This window comes from Helicoverpa armigera, chromosome 21 (assembly GCF_030705265.1).
Source record: "Helicoverpa armigera isolate CAAS_96S chromosome 21, ASM3070526v1, whole genome shotgun sequence".
Taxonomy (NCBI): domain Eukaryota; kingdom Metazoa; phylum Arthropoda; class Insecta; order Lepidoptera; family Noctuidae; genus Helicoverpa; species Helicoverpa armigera.
The window spans coordinates 2519151-2544381 of NC_087140.1; the positions used below are offsets into that span (position 1 = coordinate 2519151).

The 25231-nt window shown below is 36.2% G+C and overlaps 1 protein-coding gene across 3 annotated transcripts in view; it reads left to right on the forward strand.

Annotated features, from left to right (window-relative positions):
• Positions 1–25231, forward strand: part of LOC110375929 (neuropeptide F receptor) — an 83681-nt gene that overhangs the window by 21893 nt on the left and 36557 nt on the right. The window lies entirely within an intron of this gene.

Genomic DNA, 25231 nt, shown 5'->3' on the forward strand with positions numbered 1-25231 from the left:
TTCTTCTTCCACTTCGCTCTATCCTGGACATCTTCCTCTTCGAGTTCGCAGATTTTCATGTCTTTCTTTACGGCATTAAACCAGTTTTGGCCTGTCTCTGCGCCTTTGACCAGAACAGCTGGTCCGTTCTACATTATGTATGTAAATATGTATTTACAGATAAGTAGCACTACTTACACAAATTCTTACTACAATATCAATTCAGCTGTCAATAATGTTATCTTCAAGTGGTTAGAAAAGATACGGTTTTAGTTCTGATATTGTAAATTCTCAAATACAGAATAAGATTACACAAATGTTTTTTGATAGACGAGAAATATTTGGTTTCATGGAAAACATTAAAATATGATTAAGTAGACGTGCCGACTCATATTGACATCACTTTGGAAAATACAGCCCGTCTTCCTTCTGCAGTGTAATGCTCAATTTGCTAAGCTCTAAAACGATTCTGCAACCCAAGACCAAGCCTTTCAATTAAGTGTGATCGAAAACCAACATCACATACATCATTATGCGCCTAGATGTAAGACCATAATATTATAATGTTTGCCATATCATCCAGTACACAGTTCAACGCATCTTTCTTGGTGACTATGTTAAACTATTTGGTTATTGTGGAAATCTACCTACTATCATAATCATCAGTACCTATTTCTACACATACGACTATTATAAAGAGGTAGTGAATTGTGAGTTTGTGACGCTGTAAAGGGCATCTCCGGTTCTACTGAACCGATTTTCATAATTCTTTTACCAATAGAAAACTGCTTTATCTGTGAGTGTTACCTATGGGAAAGAGTTACCCGAAATATGCGCGAATCGGCTGGTTAGAAATATCATTACTGTTGTTCTAGATCTAAATAATATTTTACGTAAGATGTTATGTTTTGTAATGTAATATAACCGACGTTCCAAGAGAAATGGGCCAGTGTGGGTTGCTTGTTTTTCAAATAAAGACAGTAAAAATAAGCTTTTCTTATCTATATCTTGTGGGTTGAGAGTTTACTGACCTGGGTTGTTATTTAAACGGCATTTATTCAAGTTCTCTGATAGTTGCGAAAATAATATCTAAAATTATTCATCCGCAGACATGACCTGTAAAAATTATGAAAAGTGATGATTTAAAAAAACACATACAGCCTTTTTTCGATGTTGGGAATGATCACCCTTACTGACTAAACCCCACCTCTTTTCCATTTGGGGCCCTATGTGTACCAGGGCCGCCGTAACTCTGTCAAATAATCCGACAGCATCGATAAGCTTCGCTCCTATGGGGTCCTGTCAAGAAGCCTGGAACCACCAAAGCAATGTTTTTCTTAAAAGTAAAACTATCTACGCATTTTTTCTCGTCCTTAGTATGACAATACAGGAAGAACATTATGAGAGCGGTAAGCAAACATAGATAAACTTTATGGCCTATAAAATAACGGTAATTCAATAATGGCACACTTTAGGAGATAGCCGAAAGATAGTGAAGATATAAATAATATGATATTATATCGCATATTATATCTATAAATTCACATTAAAAACATATTTTCGCTGGGTATTGGGTTGCTCGGGTAACTGGGTTGAGGAGGTCAGATAGTACTCAGCTGCATTTGGTTAGACTAAAAGCCGACCCCAACATAGTTGGGAAAAGGCAAGGCAGATGATGATTTTAGCAGAGATTAATATTTCCCATTTCATTTCCAATAGGTATTCATTATTTCTCCCTACCTAAAAACAGACTATTTATCCATACCTAAATTAAACAACACAAATAAATACCTACATTTATTTTCAAAACAAAAACTCCTTTGATTAGAAAACTGTGTGGTCGCCTCATTTGCTTTTAAAACCAACTTTACGGCGATAACAAGCTCACTCTGTGCCAACATTAAACAACAAAACTTTTTGAGAACGTTGATTTGAATTTCGAGTACTGATTTAAACAGAATTCGGATTTCAAACTAGACTTTGTTTGAAGGATAGGTTGTATTCGAAAAGTTTTGGGCTGTTCGTTCAATGTTTAGAAATGTAGCAATTGTATTTTGTAAATATTTTTAAGCATTTATTTTTGGTAACTGTATTAAATAAATACTAACCAATTCTCTGGTCTGTATAATAATAATGTACAAATTATGTTCAAATATTTTCACAATTTGATTTGAAACAAAAATAAAAACTGCTTTTATTTAATAAAAGTAGTATTTTAATTCGTGTTTCATATTCTGTTTGTGAAATTATTACGTCCAAATAAAATTCTCTTTGGGATTAACTACAAAATGATAAAATTCCTACATATATTTTTTTCGAAAGCTTCTATCATAATAAAATATAATATCAAAAAGGTAACTATGAATATGTAAAACTATAAAAAGGGAATAATTCCGCATGTTTGCACTATTATTTTAGTATAATCCTATTAAAATATGTTTTTTTATCAACGTGCCTTCATTTGCATAAAATATTAAATAACTTACATATTTTCGAAATAATTATCAAATCCATTTTAACTAACAAAACTTCCACAACTATTATATTATTATTGGGTATTGATATGACTTCACTTATTTGGAATCCAAATTCCGGAATCCTCACACTTATTTCACATATTATCAACTACTATCATCTGCCTAGCTTTTTCTTTAGTCTAGGTAAACTTTCAGTCCAACCTGATGCAGCTGAGTACCAATGTTTTACAAGGAGCGGCTTCCAATCTGACCTCCTCAACCCAGTTACCCGGGGAACCCGATACCCTACGTAATGAGACTTCTGACTAACCGTAACGACTGCCACAGAAGTTCAAATGACAGCCAAACATTTTGAAAACCGACACCTGATTTATAACAGACAGCAAAAAGCTAAATTTATCCTACTTTATTTGTCACAAGAAAGTGATTTAATTTGTTTCCCCTTGTCTAAACATCTGGAAATCTACTTAGGGAAGTAAATTACAATTTTCTCTCAGAAATAACGAGATAGAAAATACAACGTATTTATCAAAATAATGTCTTGTAAAGTGTTTGTCAAATACGTATTTTCAGAAATTGTTTTTCGATAGTAATTTCCTTGCTTTTCTTCAGGTGAAAATACTCGTGAAATTCGGGTTTCACGGGTCTTTGCATTTTGTTGTCTTTTTGTGAAATGTGTTTTTTAAGGTTCTGTGTTTATAGGGAAAAATGGGACCCTGTTACTAGGCTTGGTTGTCCATCCTTCTGTCATCTGTCGTTCTTTAAAATATATTGTGGCCAGACTGTTATGTACCTCATGAACTGTGATAGTTAGATAGTTGAAAATTTCACAGAAGATATATTTTTCGTTTACACCTATTTTAATTTTACATCAAATACTGAAAAATATAATAAAATGAATATTTCACAGCTCCAATAAATCAGTATATTTCGCGAAGACGATAGCATATTTCCATAACAAAAATCTGCCAAATTGGTTCAGTACTACACTCATAAAAGCATCATAAATTGGCAAATTATACGGAGTAAGTGAAAATCTTATACGATATACCTACTTTTCACATTTATACATATATACAGAACAGACCTACTTTTCACATGACATTACCTAATATTACTGCGTGCATTCGGATACAAAAGTAGCTTAGGTATAGCCTTCCTCAATACATGAGCTATCTAAAACCGAGATTCGTTCAAATCCGTCCAACATCGTCATTCGTTCAAATAATAGGCTTCTTTTTCTATCTAAGACTGAAATATGCTTTTAACTCTGACTTGCAGTTTTTGGGATTACCACGTTTAAGCAGACAGACAAACTCTTCAGCTTTAAAGCATAAGATAGATGGCCAAGATATTTCATCTGTAGTATTCTACATACATTTATAATTAAAGGATACGCTAGCGAGTAAACAAATCCGACAGTAAAAGGAGATAGAGTAGTTAACTTTAATGCTTCAAACATAACCTGCAGTTAAACCAAAGGTTCAGTTTAACTGGAGTCGTATGTACGTAATTACAGTTTAGTATTCTCGTTAGAATTCAGTTAAGTTTTAAGTTAATTTTAATGCTTTGAAGTGGTCGTTTCTTTTCAGTATTATTTTTGATTAGCTTCTAGCTACGTAATTACTTGGCATACCCGGATAGACTAAAAATTTCCTCGAAAAATGTTTCGCGCACTCGGATAAAATTTTTCTAATGGGCTATTTAACATTTTTCTTCAACTTAGTTTCTGAGATTAACGCTGATATTGTTACAAAATGTCTACGTAGTGGTATCAAGTTCATTCAATCTATTGAAGCTAGAAAAACAAAGGAAACAGGCTATATTTTCTCCGACTGCAGAAAGGAGTTCCCCCGGAACGTAGGAGAAACCTCGGAAAATCGCGATTATAAACATAAATATTAAAAAAGAATATCAAAGCAACACACAAACGTTTGAATACATTAACACGTGTTCGAATTACGGGTCTATAAAAAAATAAGCTTTCCCCAAGATGTTTCATAAAGGGATATTTGCGCCAAATCACCCAGTTAGGCTTGTCAGCAAATGTGGTTCGTAATCTTTTTCCGTGAAATAGAAAATTTGTTCGCCTACATTGGCTGGAGATCTTAGATTGGTTAACGAACTGGATACGCTCGTGGCTAAGTAAAGGTCACACGGGTAGTTCGATTGGATGCCATTTCCTCCGTGTTTCGGAAGGCAAGTTTAATTAGTTAGTCACAGCTAGGCTGTTACTTCAACATTTTTGGCAGCAGTTAGGTGAAGTCAGAAGCCAGAAAAAAGTCTGACTTAGGGTTTCGGGTTCTCCAAGTAACTGAGTTGAGGTGGTTAGATAGGCAGTCGCTCCTTGTAAAACACTGGTGCACAGCTGCATCTTGTTAGACTGGAAGCCGACCCCAAAATAGTTGTGAAAAACTAAGGCAGATAATGAAACACCATTGCCATATTTTACTCACTGTTAAAGGCATGACAGTTCCACTCATTTTGTATGAATACACATGTATACCTACTTCAAATTTGCACCTATGTCAGGCAAATTGGTGGTGTGCATGCGTAATGATGTCATTGAAAATGCAAAAGAAGATGCATGAATGAGCTAACCAAGCTCACTGATGCATCACTCTTTGCAACGTTGCCCCGTTCCAAATTAGTCGACATTTTCGCATAGAGATTGTTTTTCTTTTTCATGGTGGTTCCTGTAGGTTGTGTGGTCTAAGGTAGAAGATAGAAAAATTACTATTTGAAGCAATGGTGCGAGTAAATGTTTGTTCACGTTTCACGGTTTTTGGCAGACGTTGAATGAAGGAATATAATATTGTGCTAATATACTTTTACGACTACTGTTGATTGGGTTTTTGGTACAACTATTAATACGTGGCTTTGTGCTTTAATAGGTTCTGTTTCCTTCTACGAGGTACACCTCGCATCTTTTAATAACTACAATCCACTTTTTTTCTTCTGAATACCTTGATGTACCAAGGCCGCGGTCCCTCAGGGTTGACCTCTCTTTGAGGAGCACGTGGAACAACAACCAGTGGTCCTGGTTCATAAAGGCCTCCAAAAGGAACAAAGGCAGGTTTTAGTCTGTGAAAAAAACTCTAACACTCCCTCCCAATGCACAGTGGGGCACATTTTATAATTTCCCACATAAAAAAAACTACTTTAGAGGTTTCAGGCTTATGTTTTAAAATATATGTGCTTTAACCTCTTCACAACCATGATATTTACCAACAGGATTAACTCAAAATTATCCTGCAAAAAGCTTTTCAACAAAAAATACAACGAGCGCGTGTATGTATTTTTGTTTAGGATTTATGCTAAAACTTTTTAAAGGTTGTGTTTTCATTCGATTTGAATAACAGAACACACTCCATATAAATGTATATTATGCCTACGAAACAAAATATTTTCGCGTACCTTTTTTTTTACAATATTCAATGATGAGGTATGAGGTTTGATGATAATGGAGCTATTAATTGCTATAGATTTTATACTTTTACAAAATATTGTCCTGGTAATGTATACCCACCCAAAACAAAAATGTGAAAGACTGCCAAGTTCGATAATATGGGAATGCTTCGCCTATAAAAGAAGTGAGATCTAAATAAGTACCAAGTTCCATACACATACCTCAGTTAAAAATAGTTACTTTTTAATGATGTTACTTGGCAAGTTTTCATACACCTTGTTATAAACCTACTAAACGCAATGAATCAAGTATTTAATTTTCTATTAAAACTTGCCAAGTAATCATCATTAAAAAGTAACTATTTTTAACTGAGGTATGTGTATGGAACTTGGTACTTATTCAGATCTCACTTCTTTTATAGGCGAAGCATTCCCATATTATCGAACTTGGCAGTCTTTCACATTTTTGTTTTGGGTGGGATTTCATTTATTTTTGTAAGGTTGTTTATTTTATTTTTTTCTTATGATGAAGTTAGTTAAAGAATGTCTCATTTATAATATTTTTTAGATTTTTTAATATGCACTATGTTTCTTACAAAGAAATGATCTAGATTAACTAAATGGACTAGAATTACCAACTGACTGACATGACATGTTATCATATATTATGTTCGTGGATCAAAGTTACACATTCGTTATTTTCGAAAGTGATTCACACTTGGCCGTTTTCAGATTTTTACTTTACTTTGACTAAATACAAACCTTTGTACCATTCGAAGATATATTATATAAATATAGATAAATTTAGTTCGTTTTAGTTCCTTAGGGGTATAAATTTACACCGGGTATAAAACACCTTCATTATTTTGAAACCGACTCACACTTGGCCATTTTCAGATTTTTTCCTTTACCTTGACATAAAGACCTACCTCCATGCCAAATTTCAAGTCAATACGACCATTGGAAGTGGTCTAGGTTTTTGATGAGTGAGTCAGTGAATCAGTGAATAAGTGAATCAGTCAGTGAGTGTATAGTAAAAATAGCGATTTTCTTACGTCAATATCACAAGACCTACAATAGGTATATTAATGAAATTTTGTATTTTAGATAAGTGAGGGGGTCTCAACAGATACTTGAAATTTGATATGCGTAAATAAAATAGATTTTGAGTTACAGGGGGGTCGAATTTGGCCCGAAATGGTTCGTGTAATATAACCCACGGCCGGTGTGTCGCTTTTTTTGCTCGAACTTGGCGGACACACTGCCGTGTGTCTAGATAAGCTTGTTGGTCCTCTTTTAGTATTTATACTCCGGCAATTATCTTTCAATTTTCATACTCTTCTATGTACTGCATCTTGCAAGTAACATTTATCGTTGGAAATCAACGTTTTCCATATCTATCTATATCAACCACATATCGACGCCTTAGAGTGAAAACCTCGTTAGTGCAAGAGATAAATTTTCAGGATAAGGATTAGTATTCGATATTTTTTACGATTATCTTTCAAGAAATGCAATAAAAAAAAAATGCATTTCCGAGGTTTTCATTCTAAGACGACGATATCGATTTTCAAATAATAATCCATCATTTATTTTTAGCCGTTCCCAATCCCATTATTACACCTACGTGTTGCTATGCTTACCAGAGATATAATTTTGAAATAATGTCAAAGTCATAGATAGCATATTGAAACCAGCCATTTCGTCCCCTTCCTCTATCTATATCCATCAACGTTCCTGTCTAAAACCTTTCTCCTATATTATATTTACTATGTACATATCTTCGTTAAAACGTTTCATGTCATGTGGCAAACCGTTATGGTACGGTTGAACCCTTCTTGTCGAGAACTTTGATACCCACAGATTGTGCTGTCTATGAAAGCTTTGATGTTTTGTTTTATTTGGTCTGTAGTAATGTGGGAGTAGGTTTTTTTCCGTGACTTCGGCGTAGTTTTAATTATTTCAACCCAAGGGAGTGTAGGACGTCCTCAGGCACGGTGGAGTGATGACTTGCGCAAGACGGCTGGCAGGAGCTGGATGCGAGAAGCCGAAAATCGATCTCAGTGGCGTGCACTTGGAGAAGCCTATGTCCAGGAGTGGACTGCGATAGGCTGATGATGATGATGATGATGAGTGATGATATAATGCGCATACGAGCGTTTTACATGTAAATAGCTATGCATGAATGAGTCAATGCGAATACGAATTGAAAGCAAACCTGAGAGAATCTAATGCTTATTCATTTAAGCCGCTGTACTCCCCACGTCACGTAGGCCAAAACAACACGACTGTTTTTGGTTACCGCTTCGCGTTCGCATTGGCATCTGGATTGCTCACATAGAATGCACCCAAGTTATAAACCACCGCTGCCGGGGCTGCCGGATTTTACGAAAGAGTAACTGCGGTCCTGGTACGTAAAAAGCCTACAACAAAGCCTCGTACATAAGAAACCATGATTCTGACTTCAGTAGTAGTCTATTCATATTTAAATACAAATTGACTGCTGGTCAAAGGCGTCCTCAAAGGTTAGCCACTTTGCGCGGTCTACATACATTGTTAGTGTATTATTAGATAGGTAATCATTTTACGTCCTTTTAATAAAAATATATGGTTTGATGTCTAAATCAAAGTAAATGAAGTAGGCAGATATTGCTTGTTTTTTTCCTATAATATAGGTCAATTGGGTACTTGAAAGATCGCGATGACATTTACTTTCAGACGAGATATAAATAGCACAATTTAATATTCTCAAAACAGAAGGCCAAGCCAACCAAAATAGAAGATAATAAATTCGACATTTGATGAGCTTTTTCAGGAAAAACAAAATTGTAAAATTGTATATTTATATTAAGATGTCACCTGTAATCTTTCCGTAGTTTTTGTCAATCGTCAGTTTTATGTTTTACGTCTGCGACATTATTAAAACAGCAGTTTTTTAGTGTTGTGAATATTTTAAGAGCCTTTATTTCGTAAACATAAAATGATTGACACTGAAATCCTACTATCCTTACGATCATAAATGCGAAAGATTGTAGCTTTTTTTACGCTTTCACGCATAAATAACTGAACTGATAAAAGGCATGGAGATTAGTGGATATAATAGTCAGAGACAGATTTTTTATATCCAGGTGTGGGAAGAAGTTCTCTTGGGAGGTGAACGAGGTCGCAGATGAAATCTAGCAAAATAAAAGTATATTTTAGTATTGCCTGTCCTATGTAGGATGGACAGTTTTTAAAATCCAGACTCCGTCAGAACGTTTCACAGAAAAAGGTGGATTCTACTAACTAAAAAGATCGATTAGGATTTTTTTAAAGAAATAAATATTCCCTTTAAATATCAAGACCAGCTTTTTCAGGAAACCTAAGAAAACGGTAATTACCGGGTATTGAATTTTCTTAGCAGTCATGATGATTGATTAATTTATATCAGAAGAAGCAGTGGGTTTCTAAATAACCCGGTGTTAATGGCTGCTACCAAGAAAATGTAATGCTCATACATTAAGGAGTGAGGATGAATGATTCAGCAACTATATTTAAAGACCCTGAATAAGCATTTATTATAGGTAATATGGAACCCGCCCATTTGAGTAGCCCTTAATTATGTAATTATTAAACTTATTTAAAACTACTCATTAGTAGTAATAAGTGAGTAAGTACCTAAACGAATTTTAAAACTTTTCATTAGAATTGTCTGGCCTGATGACAATGGACTACTATATACTTTTTCATAAAAAGATTTTCCAGATCACTCCAGCAGTTTTCAAGATGTCAACATAAAAATGCAGAGCCAAATTGCGAACTTCATTCTTTTTTTTAAAGTAGACCGAAATTGAGAACCTCCTTCTTTTATGTCGGCTAAAAATTATCTTTTAGAAAGGCACTATCAGACTCTAACACAAAACCCAAGCGACATACAATCACAAACCCACCACAAATATCCCGAACAACCCGCTTTGAAATAAACCGTACGTAACACAAAGTCGTTCAGTCCTCTATAAAACGTATTCAGTAACAGCCACTCAATCAAGACTTAACTAGTAAAAATCACGAAACACCAAACATCCTCAATCACACAGTTTTAGAACAGCCGTTGTAAATAAAACACGATTTTACGATGCGAAATAACTTTTTAGTTTCGAAGTTCGGAATTTATTTCTTCCTATTGGTTTGGGGATACATTTATTTGCTGTGGTGTTGAGTTAAGATAGTAAAAAGGGTTATAAAGGCAAAATTCCGTGGGTGTGTGGCACTGTGATGCACATAAATGTTTTTTCTGGTCTATTTCGCTCTAGTAAACTGTAGCACATTGCTTGTGAACATTTCTAGAATGTCCGCGACTTTACAATTTGTGGACGAAACATGCAAACAGCTAGCGATGGGCACGCACTGACACGTATAGATTTTTTTCGCGATCATATTATGTACACAACGTAAATGTTTTACGAAATGATCTGCCGTGATGATTGAAATGATATCCAGGTGCTTGAAGATCCTAGTTAAGTCCAGGGGACTCAGGTAAAACCTCAGCCAGAAGCAAGTGCAGCCATATAGATACCTATACTGTTTGTATTCGCGAATTTAACTACCCAAATACAAACGCCAAGAGCACGTATATTCTTGGTAGTGACGTACAAAACTCGAAACCCGTGTTTTGCTCAGCAATTTCCAATGCAGCTGTTCCGGTTACTTTGTAAAGTTCGTCTCTTGTATTTAGTCTGAATATCAGTTTCTTAGCTAAATTGCAAATAACTGTTGGGATCCTTGAACCATTGTGTTCAGTTTCTTTGAAAATAATGCAAGCGTGAATTTTAGAACAACTTACACTATACAGAATATTTTTACTAAAATAAAAAATAATTTTATTTTTACTTTTATTGAACTGTCAGAATTGGTTGCTTACTTTCTGTTCAATTTATATGGTAATTAAAAATATGATGCTACAAATTTGTAGCATCATAGTTTGAATTCACGACAAGCTGTGTACTTTTGAACAACTTAGGTATATCATCTGTGTATGTGCGAATTTTCGTTTGAATGAACGGTTTTTCTTTTATAAAAAAAAAAAATAATCAATTTTCCCACTAACACGAAAAATGCAAGCGGCATTATTTTAAAATTCTCTAACCATTGAATATGATTTACCAATAATATGTTATTTTTCACACAGTCAACTACCTAGTACCGTGTTTAATAAATTCGATGTGCCGAATGTTCGTTTAATGTTATACTACGGTGTGATAGGCGGATTTATGTGCTGGTACAATCATGTACACTGGTTTTTATGTTCGTTGTTTTATTTTTTTATTGGTAGCGTGTGAACCGGTAGGTACGTAAAAACAATAGTTGTCCACCTTTTTTTGGGTAAAATATACAACGTTTGAAAATATTGGGTAACTGTGCGATAAAAATTTTACTGAAAATATAGGAAAAATATTTTAGTTTTCGTTCGAATCTAATATTTATCTTTATTTTAAATGCACTTAACTTTCAGCAGTGATAGTCAAAAAAGTAGAATGTTACACTCAGAGATTTTTCTTATTTTATTAGTTAGATGTTGTCTGAACTTCTTGGATGATAGGATTGAAAATCTGTTTTTATTCTATCGGATTTATCCATATTTTATCATTAATCTTGCATGGCAAGTATGCAAAGCAGCTTAGATAAAGAGTATAACTTGCTTTTACCTTATAATGACCTCATAAGAATGAAATAATTTTAAAAACCATATAAATAGCTTCAAACATAAAAGCTCCATTTCATAAGCTAAAATTCAGAAACAACTCGCCGTATGAAACATTAGCAAGATATTTTACACCATTATCATAGCACTTTATATTCAGACAACAGTTAATCTTACAGAATCTTCTGTTTGTTATATGTAATAAGCTGGTAACTTGCAATAAGAGTACCTGCAAACAATAGACTTTTTAGTCGGCCGACAGTTTGGCGTCTTAATGAAAAATCTCCTAAGAAGTCGCGAAAATGCGCGTGAGCGAAGGACGAGGAACGATACTGTTTCCGCCATTTTATACTTTCTTTGGACCCGACCATTTCTTATAATGCCAAAAATCGTTGACAGATGTCTCAAAGAACCCGAACGCCTCGTTAGTTTACTCGTAACTGATCGTTTCGGTCATGCCCAAATTTGAGCTAGAAGAAGCCTGACCTGACTTATATCTGCATTATTGTGGCATCTTCGATCATCTTTTCTTACTCAGTAGATTGGGCGCTTGATAAGTAGGTTCACATCTTCCTACATATGTATGTGATATACATTATACATATTATTGTGATACTATCAGACCAATTAAAAACTTTGGTTGAATTTACAATTTTCTAAAAAAAAAAAACAACCGTCGCGGTCGGGCTAACTGTCGACCGACTGTTTAGTCTATAGTTCACGGGTGATCTTAAGACTAAATTATAAAACAAAACAGTCTTAGCATTATTATCATAATATTTTGACAGTTAACAGATGGTAAATGTTATAGTTATGTCTTAATTTATTATTAATTGGTCTGTTGTTACAAGCCGCTGATTAAGTGGGTGTCAGACATAATTTGGAGTGCTGAAATCTGACTCAATATTTTCTTAAATTATGTTCTGTTTTGATGCTGATGAAGAGTTTTAAAATAGACTTAGGTGGCGTGATGTTTAAGGGTTGACAAGAAATGTATTTCGGAAGGCAGGATAGGTAGTAAGAAGCCGGTAAATGACTTTGTTTTGGAGGGCAAGATAAACTGTAGGTCCCGGCTGTCATTCGAACATCTTTGGCAGTCGTTACTGGTAGTCAGAAACCAGTAAGTTTGACAAACGGTCGTACATTGGGGTATTGGGTTGCCCGGGTAATTGGGTTGAGGAGGTCAGATAGGCAGTCGCTCCTTTTAAAACACTGGTACTCAGCTGCACCCAGTTAGACTGGAAGCCGACCCCAACATAGTTGGCTTGCCTATATATAAGGCTAGGCAGATGATGCCCCGTGATATAACTTGACGACCTCGATGGCGTAATGGTTACTACACCGGACTGCCGAACCTGAGGTCCCGGGTTCGATTCCTGGTTCGGTGGACATTTGTGGGATGAGCATGCTTGTTGGCCGTGGTCTGGGTGTAACTATATGTATTTATAAATATGTATTATGTAGTTTAACAGTTGTGTTAGCACCCATAGCACAAGTTAACTTAATAACTTACCATGGGGCTAACCGACCGTGTATGAAAAGGTGTCCCAACATTATAAAAAAAACTACTTACAATTACATATTTTATGAACATTAATCATGACATTTTTGCAAACCAAACCTTTGCCCAGTAACAACTCTTCTACGCAGACCCATGTTTTACGACAAAGGACGTTTCCTAAAACCAAAAGATTCCAAGTGTGATGTTATTTTCCCTTGTACGGGTTCCGCCCATTCTAATAATCCCCGACCCTAACTGATGTGACCGAGATAATGGTTTTACTCTCGACACTGGAAATAGGGTCAAGATATTTCGTGAGATTGTTTTGCTAAGATAAACTGTGGTTCCATAAAATGGATTTATGAGAATTTTTTTTTTCGTTAGAAGAATTTTCAGGGTGCATAAATCAAAATTAAGTGTAACAGAATTTTGTGAAACTTGTTGAAAGTGATTCGGTTTAAATTACAATATTGCCAGCCTTTTGGGTACGCTTCCGGTGGACAGCGATGAGAAGTTTTTCAAAGCCATATTGGAATTATTATTTTTATTTAATTTTAAAAAGCAGTTTTGTATATAAGTAGGTAATATGTATTATAATAATGAATAAGCTATTTAGTTTAAAAATATAATTCATAATTTTAAACAATTTTGCATAATGGCTAGACTCTCCACGTAAAACATTGGTAGCTACAATGCAGTAAGATTGAAAACCGACTCCAAAATTATTTTGGACGTTTCAATTCATATCAATACACCTCATTTCTCATATAAACATTTTAGTCACGAACTTTCAAATTAAGTATGATATGTCTGTCGTAGACCTTGAGATGTTTTAGTTATTTAGTATTACTAAACTGATAGGAATATCCTGTCAAAGTAAATTGACGTATAATCGTTTTTCATTCTTAATAAATCTTACTTTATGTTATATAATTATGATTTTTTTCTCGTCATCATGATTCGTGTTCATCATCTACCTAGTCCTTTCCAAACTATGTTGGGGTCGGCTTCCAGTCTAACCCCATGATGCTGAGTACCAGTGTTTTACAAAAAGTGACTGCTTATCTGACCTCCTAACATTCATATTAACATTTTTGTGTTATGTCTGAATATATTTAAAAAAAATAGTAAATGTCAATTTATCATTTTGTAGTAAGTAAATATGCAAAGTATTATCAGAAACACCTGAAGTGTTATCAAAAAGTATTATGTTCAAGCAAGTTCGGCCGATTTTTCACTAGAGAAAATATTTATGAGTTCAAATGGAATTTCTTTGAAAGAGGTTAAAGAACGGAGACTGGAATATAAATAGATCTTGCAAAAACTAGATTTCTAGACGGCTGAGTCTGCATTCATTGGATTGGCTGATACGATAAACTTAGTGGAAAATAAATAGAAAGCTCTTGTAGATGCAAAAGGTGACTGTTATTTGAGAGATCCTAGTTTTGAATGCTGGATCGAACTACTAGTTACCTACTGTCTAGTAAAGAACTTTTTTTAAGCTGTTGTCACTTAAATAAGGCTTATGGGTCCTTAAGAAATTAAATATTCCTCAGATAATAAAAAAAAAAAACAAAGTAAACACTAAAATAAAAATATATGATTATCACGAAAATTTAATTGAGTAGTAGTTTTTATGTTTTTTGAATAAAATACCCTATTGAAAAAACTTTAAGTTGTTTAGATGTAACCAGAAAATTTTCGTTAAAATCACGTAGTACTTTAAGAGAAATCCCGACGTGATGGAGCCATTTTGTCAAATAATCTAGAAAAAAGTATATCTACCTCTATGTTTCAACTCGGGTAAAAATAAATTGCAGTATTATTTTAAATTAATAGAAAGTGATCTGATTCTTTACATAAAAAATCATTCCTTTTCCTACTTAACTGAATTGAAAATAAAAAGCCTTGTTATACAGGATGCACATATCACATTTGACGTGAAGGCAACTTATAAATAGGTCGCGACGGTAATGATCAATTTCCTCTGACTGACAGCCTGACGGACATCGCTAAACGACTAGTTTTAAGTTACTTGTGAACACTGATGGTTTTTGAATCTTTAGTGCCATGGAAAGTTAATACTATGAAGGTACATTTATGTCATAGTTGACGGTGAGTGTTTGAGTGAGTTACCAGGTTTTGAAATACACACACGACAGTAATTTTTCAGTGATTTTATTTTGATGTAATTTGGCGTGTATATTCTATCAAATAATTTTGTTTCTCTGAAGTCAGCAGCAGCGACAGTGTTTTTGCATTTGTTTTAACCAAGTTCTGATAAGTATCTTTAAGAAAACTGTGGGTTTACTTTTCAGTTAGAAATAGTATATCTTGTAAACGCATGTTCTCGTACAAATCCACATTTTTGTGAACAGTATGACGCCATTCCGGTCTAACGCGAGCGCGCTCCTCCCAACTATCTGGTGGAATGTCACAAGCCACAAGATTGCGTTTAAGCACGTCTTTGTAACGCAGATATTGCCCACCCTTTTTTCGTTTCCCGCTAGAAAGCTCGGAATAGAAAACGGCTTTTGGCATCCTGCTGTCATCCATTCGCAAGACGTGCCCACACCATCTCAGCTGGTGTTTCATGATGAGTGCCTCTATCCCGGACAAACCAGCACGACGTAACACTTCCGTGTTTGGAACACGGTCTTGCCACTTGACGCGTAGAATAGATCTAAGACATCTGAGATGGAAGGTGTCTAATCGCTTGATATCTGCCTTATAGCAGCACCAAGTCTCCGCGGCATACAGTAAAGTGGGCAAGACGATCGCTTTGTAGACTAAAATCTTAGTTTGCAGCTTAAGATCGTGTGAGTTCCAAACACGTGCCTTAAGTTTCCCAAAGGCTGCCGCCGCACCTGCTATCCGAGCTGGTAATTCCGATGCCAAGGTGTTATCATCTCGAATACGAGTACCCAAGTACTTAAAATTCGAAACTTCCTCCAGCGCAGTGCCTTCCAAAGTGACATTGGAAGGATCAGCATGGCTTCCTCTGGGTGGTTGTTTCAAGATTTGAGTCTTGCTGGTGCTTATAACCAGGCCAAATCTGCGGCATGAATTACTTAGAGAGGTCACAAAACTTTGGAGGGAGTCAATAGAATCGGCCATGAGAGCAACATCGTCAGCGTACAGGATATCCAAGATTGGAAGTTTGGTTACCTGACGCTTAGATCTAAGGCGGAGAGATCAAAATGCTCTTATCCGTTCTGGAATTGATGCTTATTTGCCCATTGCAGGTTCTTGCAGCATCACGCATCACAGAGGCAAAGTACAAGGAGAACAAAGTAGGAGCCAGGACACAGCCCTGTTTTACGCCGCTGGTTACTGAGAATTCGTCTGAAAAGTCATTTCCATGCCGAACTCTTGCCATCATGTTGTTATGGAATTGGCGTATCAAGTTGATTAACTTTTCAGGACAGCCGGCTTTCTTGAGCACAATCCACAAGGCTTCACGCGGCACTCTGTCGAAAGCTTTTTCTAGGTCGACAAAGCACATGTAGAGAGGACGATGTTGCTCCAGGCTTTTTTCCTGAATTTGCTTTACGACAAATATGGCATCTACCGTACCTCTCCCGGACGAAATCCACATTGGGTTTCCGGGAGGATAGTTTCCGCGTGTCGGGATAGACGGGTGTTAATGACGTGGGCTAAAATCTTCCCAGCCGCTGAGAGAAGGAAATGCCTCTGTACGAACTGCAATCGGCTATGTCACCTTTACCTTTGTACAATTTACAAATGGAGGCATCTCTCCACTCTTGCGGGACGACTTCGCACTCCCATGTTAGCGAGATGAGATCATATAACCTGTTGTTAATGTGTTTGCCGCCATACTTGTACAGCTCAGACGGTAGGCTATCTATCCCAGGTGTCTTAGCGTTCTTCATTCTCCGTAGCGCAGCAACAAATTCTACAAAGGTTGGTGGTTCTGCTAGATCTTCAGCAGTCGGTAGACTTTCAATAGACTCCATGTACAACAGGTCGGCGGTCTGACTACTGGGATTCAGAACGTCGTTGAAATGTTCTGCCCAACGAGCTAGAATATCTTTCTGGTCAGTGAGACGTTGAGTTCTCTCCTTATTGTACAATGGAGCCGTCTTCAAAGTTCGTGGACCGAAAACAGTCTTGAGACTCTCGAAAAATCTACCACTTTGATTGGTATCAGCATAAAGCTGTATTTCCCTCGCTTTTTCCACCCACCATTTGTCCTTGAGAGCGCGTACTTTCCTCTTGAGACTAAAATGAGCTTTTCGTCGTTCAGCAACATCTGGTAAGAGAAGAGTGCGTCTATAGTTCTCCACTAGTATCTTAATTTCCGCGTCGGAATCGTCGAACCAATCCTGGTTTCTCCGCTCCGGTTTTCCAATAACTTGCAAAGCACAGCTATGGAGGTGCTGGGCGAATGAACGCCATCTCTCGTCGATAGACGCATCTTCTATGATGTCTGGCATATCGGCACAAAAAGCATCATCTAGTTCCTCTGCTAGTTGTTCATTGTAGATTAACTTTTCACAGTTTATCTTCGCTGGAATCTTATGGGCAGCTCGTCGTGGAGTTCTTAGTTGCAACCGCAGTTTCGATCGAACAAGTCGATGGTCAGTCCAGCCCTGGGCGCCTCTCATGACACGAGTAATCAATACTTCGCTAAGGTCTCTCTTGCGTACTATTACGTAATCCAGTAGGTGCCAGTGCTTGAATCTTGGATGCATCCACGTTGTCTTAAATTTGTCGGGCAGTCGGAAGCAGGTGCTTGTTATAGTGAGATCAAACTCAGCGCACAAGGTAAGGAGATCAAGACCATTGTCATTGCATTTCCCAACCCCGTGCCGACCAAGAACCCCATCCCAAGCACCGTAATCACTCCCAACTCGAGCGTTAAAGTCACCCAGCAGAAGAATTCTGTCAGCAGTAGGAATTTTATTAAGAACTTGCTTAAGTTCGAAATAGAACTTGGCTTTCTCTTCGTCTGGAGATGGCAAAGTGGGGGCGTATACACTGATTAGGTGGATATACTTCTTTGATGTTAGTTGAAGCCTCAGTGTAATTATTCTATCATTGATACCCTTTGGTAGCTCCAGTAAAGTTTGTACCAGCTGGTTTTTAATTGCAAAACCTACTCCACTTGCGGCCCTCTCAGAACTTGGTTTTCCTCTCCAATAGAATGTGTAACCCCCAAGCCGCTCACATAACTCACCAGAGTCGCTGAGATGTGTCTCGCTAATTTCAGCAATATCTATGTTGTATCTGGCCAGTTCTCTTGCAATCAAAGCTGTCTTTCTTTCTGGACATAGGTTCAAAGCGTTGTCCAGAAGAGTGCGAACATTCCATGTTCCTATACTCAGGTCCTTTTGAGAACTTATTTGATTCTTTTTTCGACCGCATTTAGTTGGCGACAGGTGGCCGCGGTTTACCACCTGTTTTATAGAAGAGACAGACTATGTTTAGGCCACCTTTTCTAGGCCCCTCCCCAGATTGAGGAAAGCAGAGCGCTCCCTAAATAGGGCTGCTTTGTCGTCAACTGAGCTGCCGAACCAGTCCCCCGTCTCAAGCGGGACATGGAGCGACCATCACCAGAAGACCGCCTACGTGCAGCTGCCAACTAAGGTTCGGACACACCATATCCTCCCCCCACCATCAGCTCGCCGTAGGACTTGCGCTCGTAGGTCAAATTGACATGCAGGAGTCATCTACGCGTGAGTATATTATAGTGAACGAGCAGTTGCGCAGGTACAAGTCCACTCTCTCCTCCTCAACCTCCTGATGCCGATGGACCGGATAGCCGGTACGACCGGCAGAAGGTAGAGGCCGCAGGAGTTTGGCCGCACGTCACTAAAAGGATCCAGACGTGCGCCCTTTGAGGCACTTCCCCTTTGCCTTGCCCCGCCGCTGTAGAAGCCGGATGCGTTTGTCTATCGACACTGCTCGCCTCCTAACACCGTTAGGGACTTTGTGTGATAAGATACGTACGATAACGATGACACTTTTATTGAAAACTATTAACACCGATATTACTAGTTAAAGAGCAATACGAACGAAATAGACATTTTGTTGGTCTAGATAAGTACGTAGGACTGCCTCTATTCTCTTCTGTAGCCGTCATGTTAACATCAACCCCCTTCTTCATGTCATCTTTAAAGTAATCCATCCATATTTTCTTTGGTTTACCACTGCATATATAATATCTATCCATACATTTGTATGTGCTTTACACCTTCTCCTGACATACTACGAACAGATTAATATATATTTTTTTGTAATCAGCTTTGCTTATCACACATAAAATATTTTGAAAACAAAATTATCACGATACAAGTTAAGATAAAGAAAGATGTTTATCTAATAATCCTTTTATGTAGCACTAATTTTAGACATGATTTTGATAAAACTACAAATCAAAATGTGCATTTTTCAATTGTACTACATTTATTTTTGCTCATGGTATAACGAACGAGCGCGGGTCAATCTTAGCGCTTTCAGTCCGTAGTAGATGTGTGATCATCTATGGCGAGTTCCTCCGAGTTTCGAAAAGCACATTGAATTAGTAGTCAGCTGTCATTTAATTTTGAACATCTTTGACAGTCTTTACGGGTATTCAGATGTCAGGAAAATTAAAGCACGCAGCTAGCCTGAAAAAAGACAGGCTACATTTTACCCGGGTACGGGAAGAGGTTCTGTACCAAGTGTTCCGGTGTTGTTAATTGATAAAACGCTCACGACCGTAGATTCATAATTCTCATACAAGAACAATATGAAAGAGGAAAATTGTTTGCAAGCAAAAAGGACATTAAGCAGTTTAATCAAACGTGCAGTTGCTATCCGCTTCTTGTGAGCTTTTGTGTTCTTAATTATTATTTTTTGAGCATTGTATTGTCTTAAAAAGAGCAACACGTTTACAGCTAGTACCTAGATGATAATACATTTATGACTTTTTTTTAAATATAAGAATTAAACGGCATTATTCCTTCTGGAGCCCTTTGTGTACCAGCGCCATGGCCACGGTAACTCTTATGACCAATTTAATGCATGCTGTGATTTTCTATAATTAAGGAAACACAAGAAAAATTAATATCTGTTTCTAAAACCTGTCTGTAATGTGTATTTCTTGTTGGAAATCCAAATAAGTAAATAAATATCGTAGCCCTGAACACTTTAGACTATGTATCTATGTACTCAACATTTATGTAATTTGATTCAGAAATTTTGACGTGACAGACAGGCAGACTTACTTTCACATTTATATTATTAGTAAGGATTACATCAGCCATTCTGTGACAACAATACCTATGGTATTAACAATAACGACCTACCTATGTATGTTGCCAGCATTGAAAATAAAACAATACACACGTTTTAATCCCTACCCTATACGCTATACATACCCAAACAAATCGTTTCGTCGAAAAATATTTTTCTTTTACACTTGAAAAAATCTCCGTTTAAAATATTTTTCATACACAAATTTTTTGAACGGAGTAGCTTGAATAGGACTTGTAACGTAGGCTCTCATTTTGAGGGTACTGACCTACTTAAAAAGTACTGGGAGCCTTTAAGTAACTCTATATTTTACTTGTATTTTAGTACATTACAATTTTAGTTATCAGTGAACATTTAGGCTGTAACTAGGTCGTTCATTACATGAAAGTTAATAATGCTTAGAAACATCTGTGAATACTCCATTCTGTTTTCAAAAGCTTGCTGTTATTAATTCAAGAACAGAATCTTTTATTATTTTAAATTAAAATAAAATTGTTTAAAAACATGCTTCCTAAAAATCATTATAAAACTTTTCTAACAAGTCCAAACACAGCTATGATACGATATTCCATCATGAAGTTTCAGTTCATATCTTCCTGCTCCATCGTCATATCAGTTTGATCGTACCATTGTATTGTCATCAGAACTACAGACAGCTGTCAATTTTCATGACGGTTTTCAAGATGGTTAAGAAGATAATTAACATTGTTAACAGGTAAAACACGGTTAATAAGTACAGGTCGATCTAATACAAACATCTCAAAAAGTAGGCTTAACATCAGCACTGTTTGAAGGTCAAGTTTATAAAAGACAGCCCCCGCCACGCCCGCCTTTCACCACTTCTTATGTGTTTTTGGTGATAAGAAGAAAAGGTGGAACAAATTCCCAGCAACACAATTATACTGTCAAAATGGTTTGAAGAATCGGTTATGTATCCTCAGCTTGAATCTGGAAAGATAATTTCAAAGAAGATTTTTTTTTTCTTAATCTAGAACCGTTGACCGCGAATGATTGAAGAAAAGGGCCAATTGACCTCATTTTCTGAGTGTTAGAGCCTTAAGACCGATGTCAGGGTGCACGCCTACTTAAGCGGCTAAATTAGGAAAAGGTCTCCTCACATGAAAGTAAGACAGATGTTCCGAAATTTGTTTGTGTCAGGGTATCAGACTTCTTTTTGATCTTACCTACTGCGAGGGCACTTTTGTGGTTATGCCGTGAAGTTGGGATTTTCCTGCTTGACCCAAGATTCTTCTAAATTCTTTCTAAATTCATATCTTATTAGTTAAATGAATTAGAAAATATATATGTAGTAGAAGACCTGCAACCGATTAATTTATTGCATTTTTTTTATTTTTTACCTAAAAAGAAAAGTTTTTCACTCTATAACAACGTTGCCTCAAAATATTAGTTTTCGCAATCCAAAACTAGTTTTGCGGTGCGCCGCAAAAACTAGATATTTAGGACAAAACCTGTGCTAACTTTGTTTGCCACCGGGCTATGCTTGAATTCCCTCGCCCTGAAACTCAATTTTGAAGTCCGTACGAACTGCATTTAGAGAAAAAAGGTGAAAAACTAGTAAAAGCCTGAATGAAACGTTTGGATAGTGAAAGGAAGGGAAGAATTTTGAAAGCTTTTACTGTTTTGTGATAACAATAAAGTTTCATAATGTGAAAAGTTTTACATTACCTGTGTAGATCTTGCTCGCTACCTTCAAGTATTAAAATCAATAAATGTACGGTTTTCGTTATTCTACAGCTTCCACGAACAATATACTTCTTATTCTTTCTTTCCTTTAATTTTATTTAGGGACATTTTGTTGCGCCCTTTTCATTACATGTCCATACCATGATAACCTCTTCATTCTCCGAGCCTTTTTCCCAACTATGTTGGGGTCGGCCTCCAGTCTTACCGGATGTAGCTGATGCTTTACAAGAAGCGACTGCCCTATCTGACCCCCTCAACCTAGTTACCCGAGCAACCCAATACTCCTTGGTTAGACTGGTGTCAGACTTACTGGCTTCTGATAGCATGATAACCTCTTACTGCTCCTATTTTCTGTAACTGGTAGTACTTTCAGACTTTCTCTGATGTAATCATTCCTCACTTTATCCATTCTTGTACACCACACATCCATCTCAACATTCTCATTTTTGTTACATGCACTCTCTTCTCATTCCTCTTTTTCAAATTCAAATAAATGCTATTCTATTCTATTCCATTCAATATGCGGCAGCCAAAATCTGTATTCTAGGACTTAATTGAAAACCCACAAAATGTGAAAATGTGACCATATGGTATAGCATGGATATTGAAAAAATTGAATTCAGAGATAGAAAGGCAAGCTCTGGATAGATATTTGCGAAAGCCTACAAAGAGATGAAATAGAACGGTATTAAAACATGATACCTCTGAAATACCCACTATTCTTGGAATGTAACACAAAACTAGTTTTTATTCAATACCTATAAATATTTGTTCTATAGAAACTGTAAACCGGATTTTTATAATCTTTAGTAATACTCATGAAATATGATCAAATTAATGCTACTTCAAAATGGCTTAAAGATTTTCATCAAAATATATGAAAACAAGTCGTGACACAAAAACTTTTTAACGTCTGTTGAACACTTGTCTAAAAAATGACCGATTAAACGTTGAAATTAGGTTCGTTTTGCAGCCACACTTTTTTCAGACAAGTGTTCAAAAGATGTTCAAGTTTTTGTAGTAAGGGTGTCAGATTTTATTTGACTTCATAAAAATTACCTTTAAGTAAAAATGTAGGCCAAAACACAGTATGGTCTTTAATAACTGCTTGACTAGTCACAAATGCAGAAAAACTACTAAACACTAAATAAAAAAAAGCCGGCATTTTCAGCACCAGCAAAAGTTCACAGATGTTACCTGCAGCAAAATTACCACAAAAAGAAAACAAAATGAATTTCGAAAAAAACTGGCGTAATTCAGAAATGTTTGCTTTTCTCAAAACTTTTCCTTGATGACAAGCGAGAGGAAATTATGGACCTTGTAGAACATATTTTCAGTTTAACTTTTTCAGTAAAACTTTTTAAATGAGCGTGAGGGAATGGTCGGTAACTTTGTCAGGATGTTGACCATTTTTTTTAATCTCGGGAGATTTTTTTCTTAGAGCATTGCAGCGACCGGAAGTACCGTGAGCTCTTTATATGTGAAGAAGTTCTATTACGAAAACTTCCGTCCGTCTGTCACCAGGCATACAGCCTGGTGACCGTGAACGCTAGACAGTCAAAATTTTCCACATAATGTATTATTTTTGCCGCTAAAACTACCAAATAATACTGAAAATTCGAATGAAATGTTTATTTTGTGGGCACCCATACAAACAGTCATAATATTTTTTTGGCCGTTTATAGATAAATAGTACGAAGCTCTTCATGCATAAGCTTGACTACCACATCGTTACGTACGTACACGACAAAATTGAGAAACAAAATAATAAACTTGACGTAAATGTATTGACAGGAAAGATATGACAATAGCGTGTCCAGTTGCTTATCTGCTCTAAGAATTATTCAGAGACTTATTAGAGGTTGCTTACGTTGAATATTTTTTGGTGAGTTCCTTCGGGCGCTGTTTTAAGTAAACTTGGTTTAGCTAATGGCCGTTAAGAGGCGGTCTCTTAGGTAAAAAAGTCTTATTTAAAAGTATTGACTTCGGTAAAAGGTAAGAAAAATATTTGTAAATATTTTTTCAATACTAATTGAAGTACTTTGTGGGTACTAATTTAATGTTATCATCAGCATTTTCTATTATACCAATCCCTTCTTGACACATACGAAACGAGCGTTAATCACCATCCTTGCTCAAGACGGATTGGCGAGTTCAGATTAAAGCGATGTTTATCCTCAATTGTGTTTTTCTATATCGTCAGTGACTGATGTCTAAGATACATTTACAACTACATACGAATATAACTTCAAATAAGTGACGTATGTACTCGACAGACCTTTTTTTTTACCGACGTCAAAAATCATCAATGACCCCTCCCGCTGCGGGTTAGCAGCGGTGAGGGATTGTCAGACTCTTATTGACTAAAAACCGTGGAGTTCCCGCAGCCCCGGCAGGAACAAACCTGGAATCGAACCCACATTTATAAGTAGGCCTCTACTTCATCCATCAGCTTGGTTAACAAAAGAAAGTGTTATATAGGATATATTCCTTTTTTTTGCAAATTCTGTATAGCAATAGAGTATCGTTAAAAGATTAATTCTAAGAAAAGTTAAAAGATAGTCTTTTAGAATACCAAAAAAATATTTGTTTAAACAAAATGTATATAAAATGTACTAAGATATAAGTCATTAAAAGGTTGAGAGTGAAGGCTTGTGACGTCACGTATATGTAAAAATTGTACTCACAATTGTTGTTATTTGTTTGCAAGAGAAAAGTCCATTATTTTAGGGTTATCTAAAACACGGACTAATTACTTTTTCATTCACCATGTCCACGACCAGTATTATTTTCTTCTGACCACATAATGGCTTCCACAGATTTTAATTGCAAATGTCAGAATGTTAATGAACTGGAACGTTCTAGAACAAGCTTCCATAAGAAAGAAAAGGGTAAATAATGAGATGTCATAACAGTCTGACTTCACCTGTATACAATCGTATGAAAATTTATTATTAGTCTGCTTTCTACGTGAAAGATAAACAGTCATAAGAAATCTGTTTCAATTTGTAAACTGTGTTTCATAAAAAAATGGCAAGAGCAAGTCGGATTCAAACAGAAGGGTTCCGTACCATTATCAATAAAACAAACAAAAAACGCATTAGTTGTATGTGAGCCACTTAAATTCTTTATTTCATTTTAGTTATCTGTATTTTTGTGAGGTATATATTTATATTTATTTCTATTTAGATAGGTTATGTGGGTATAGGTTCAATATAAATA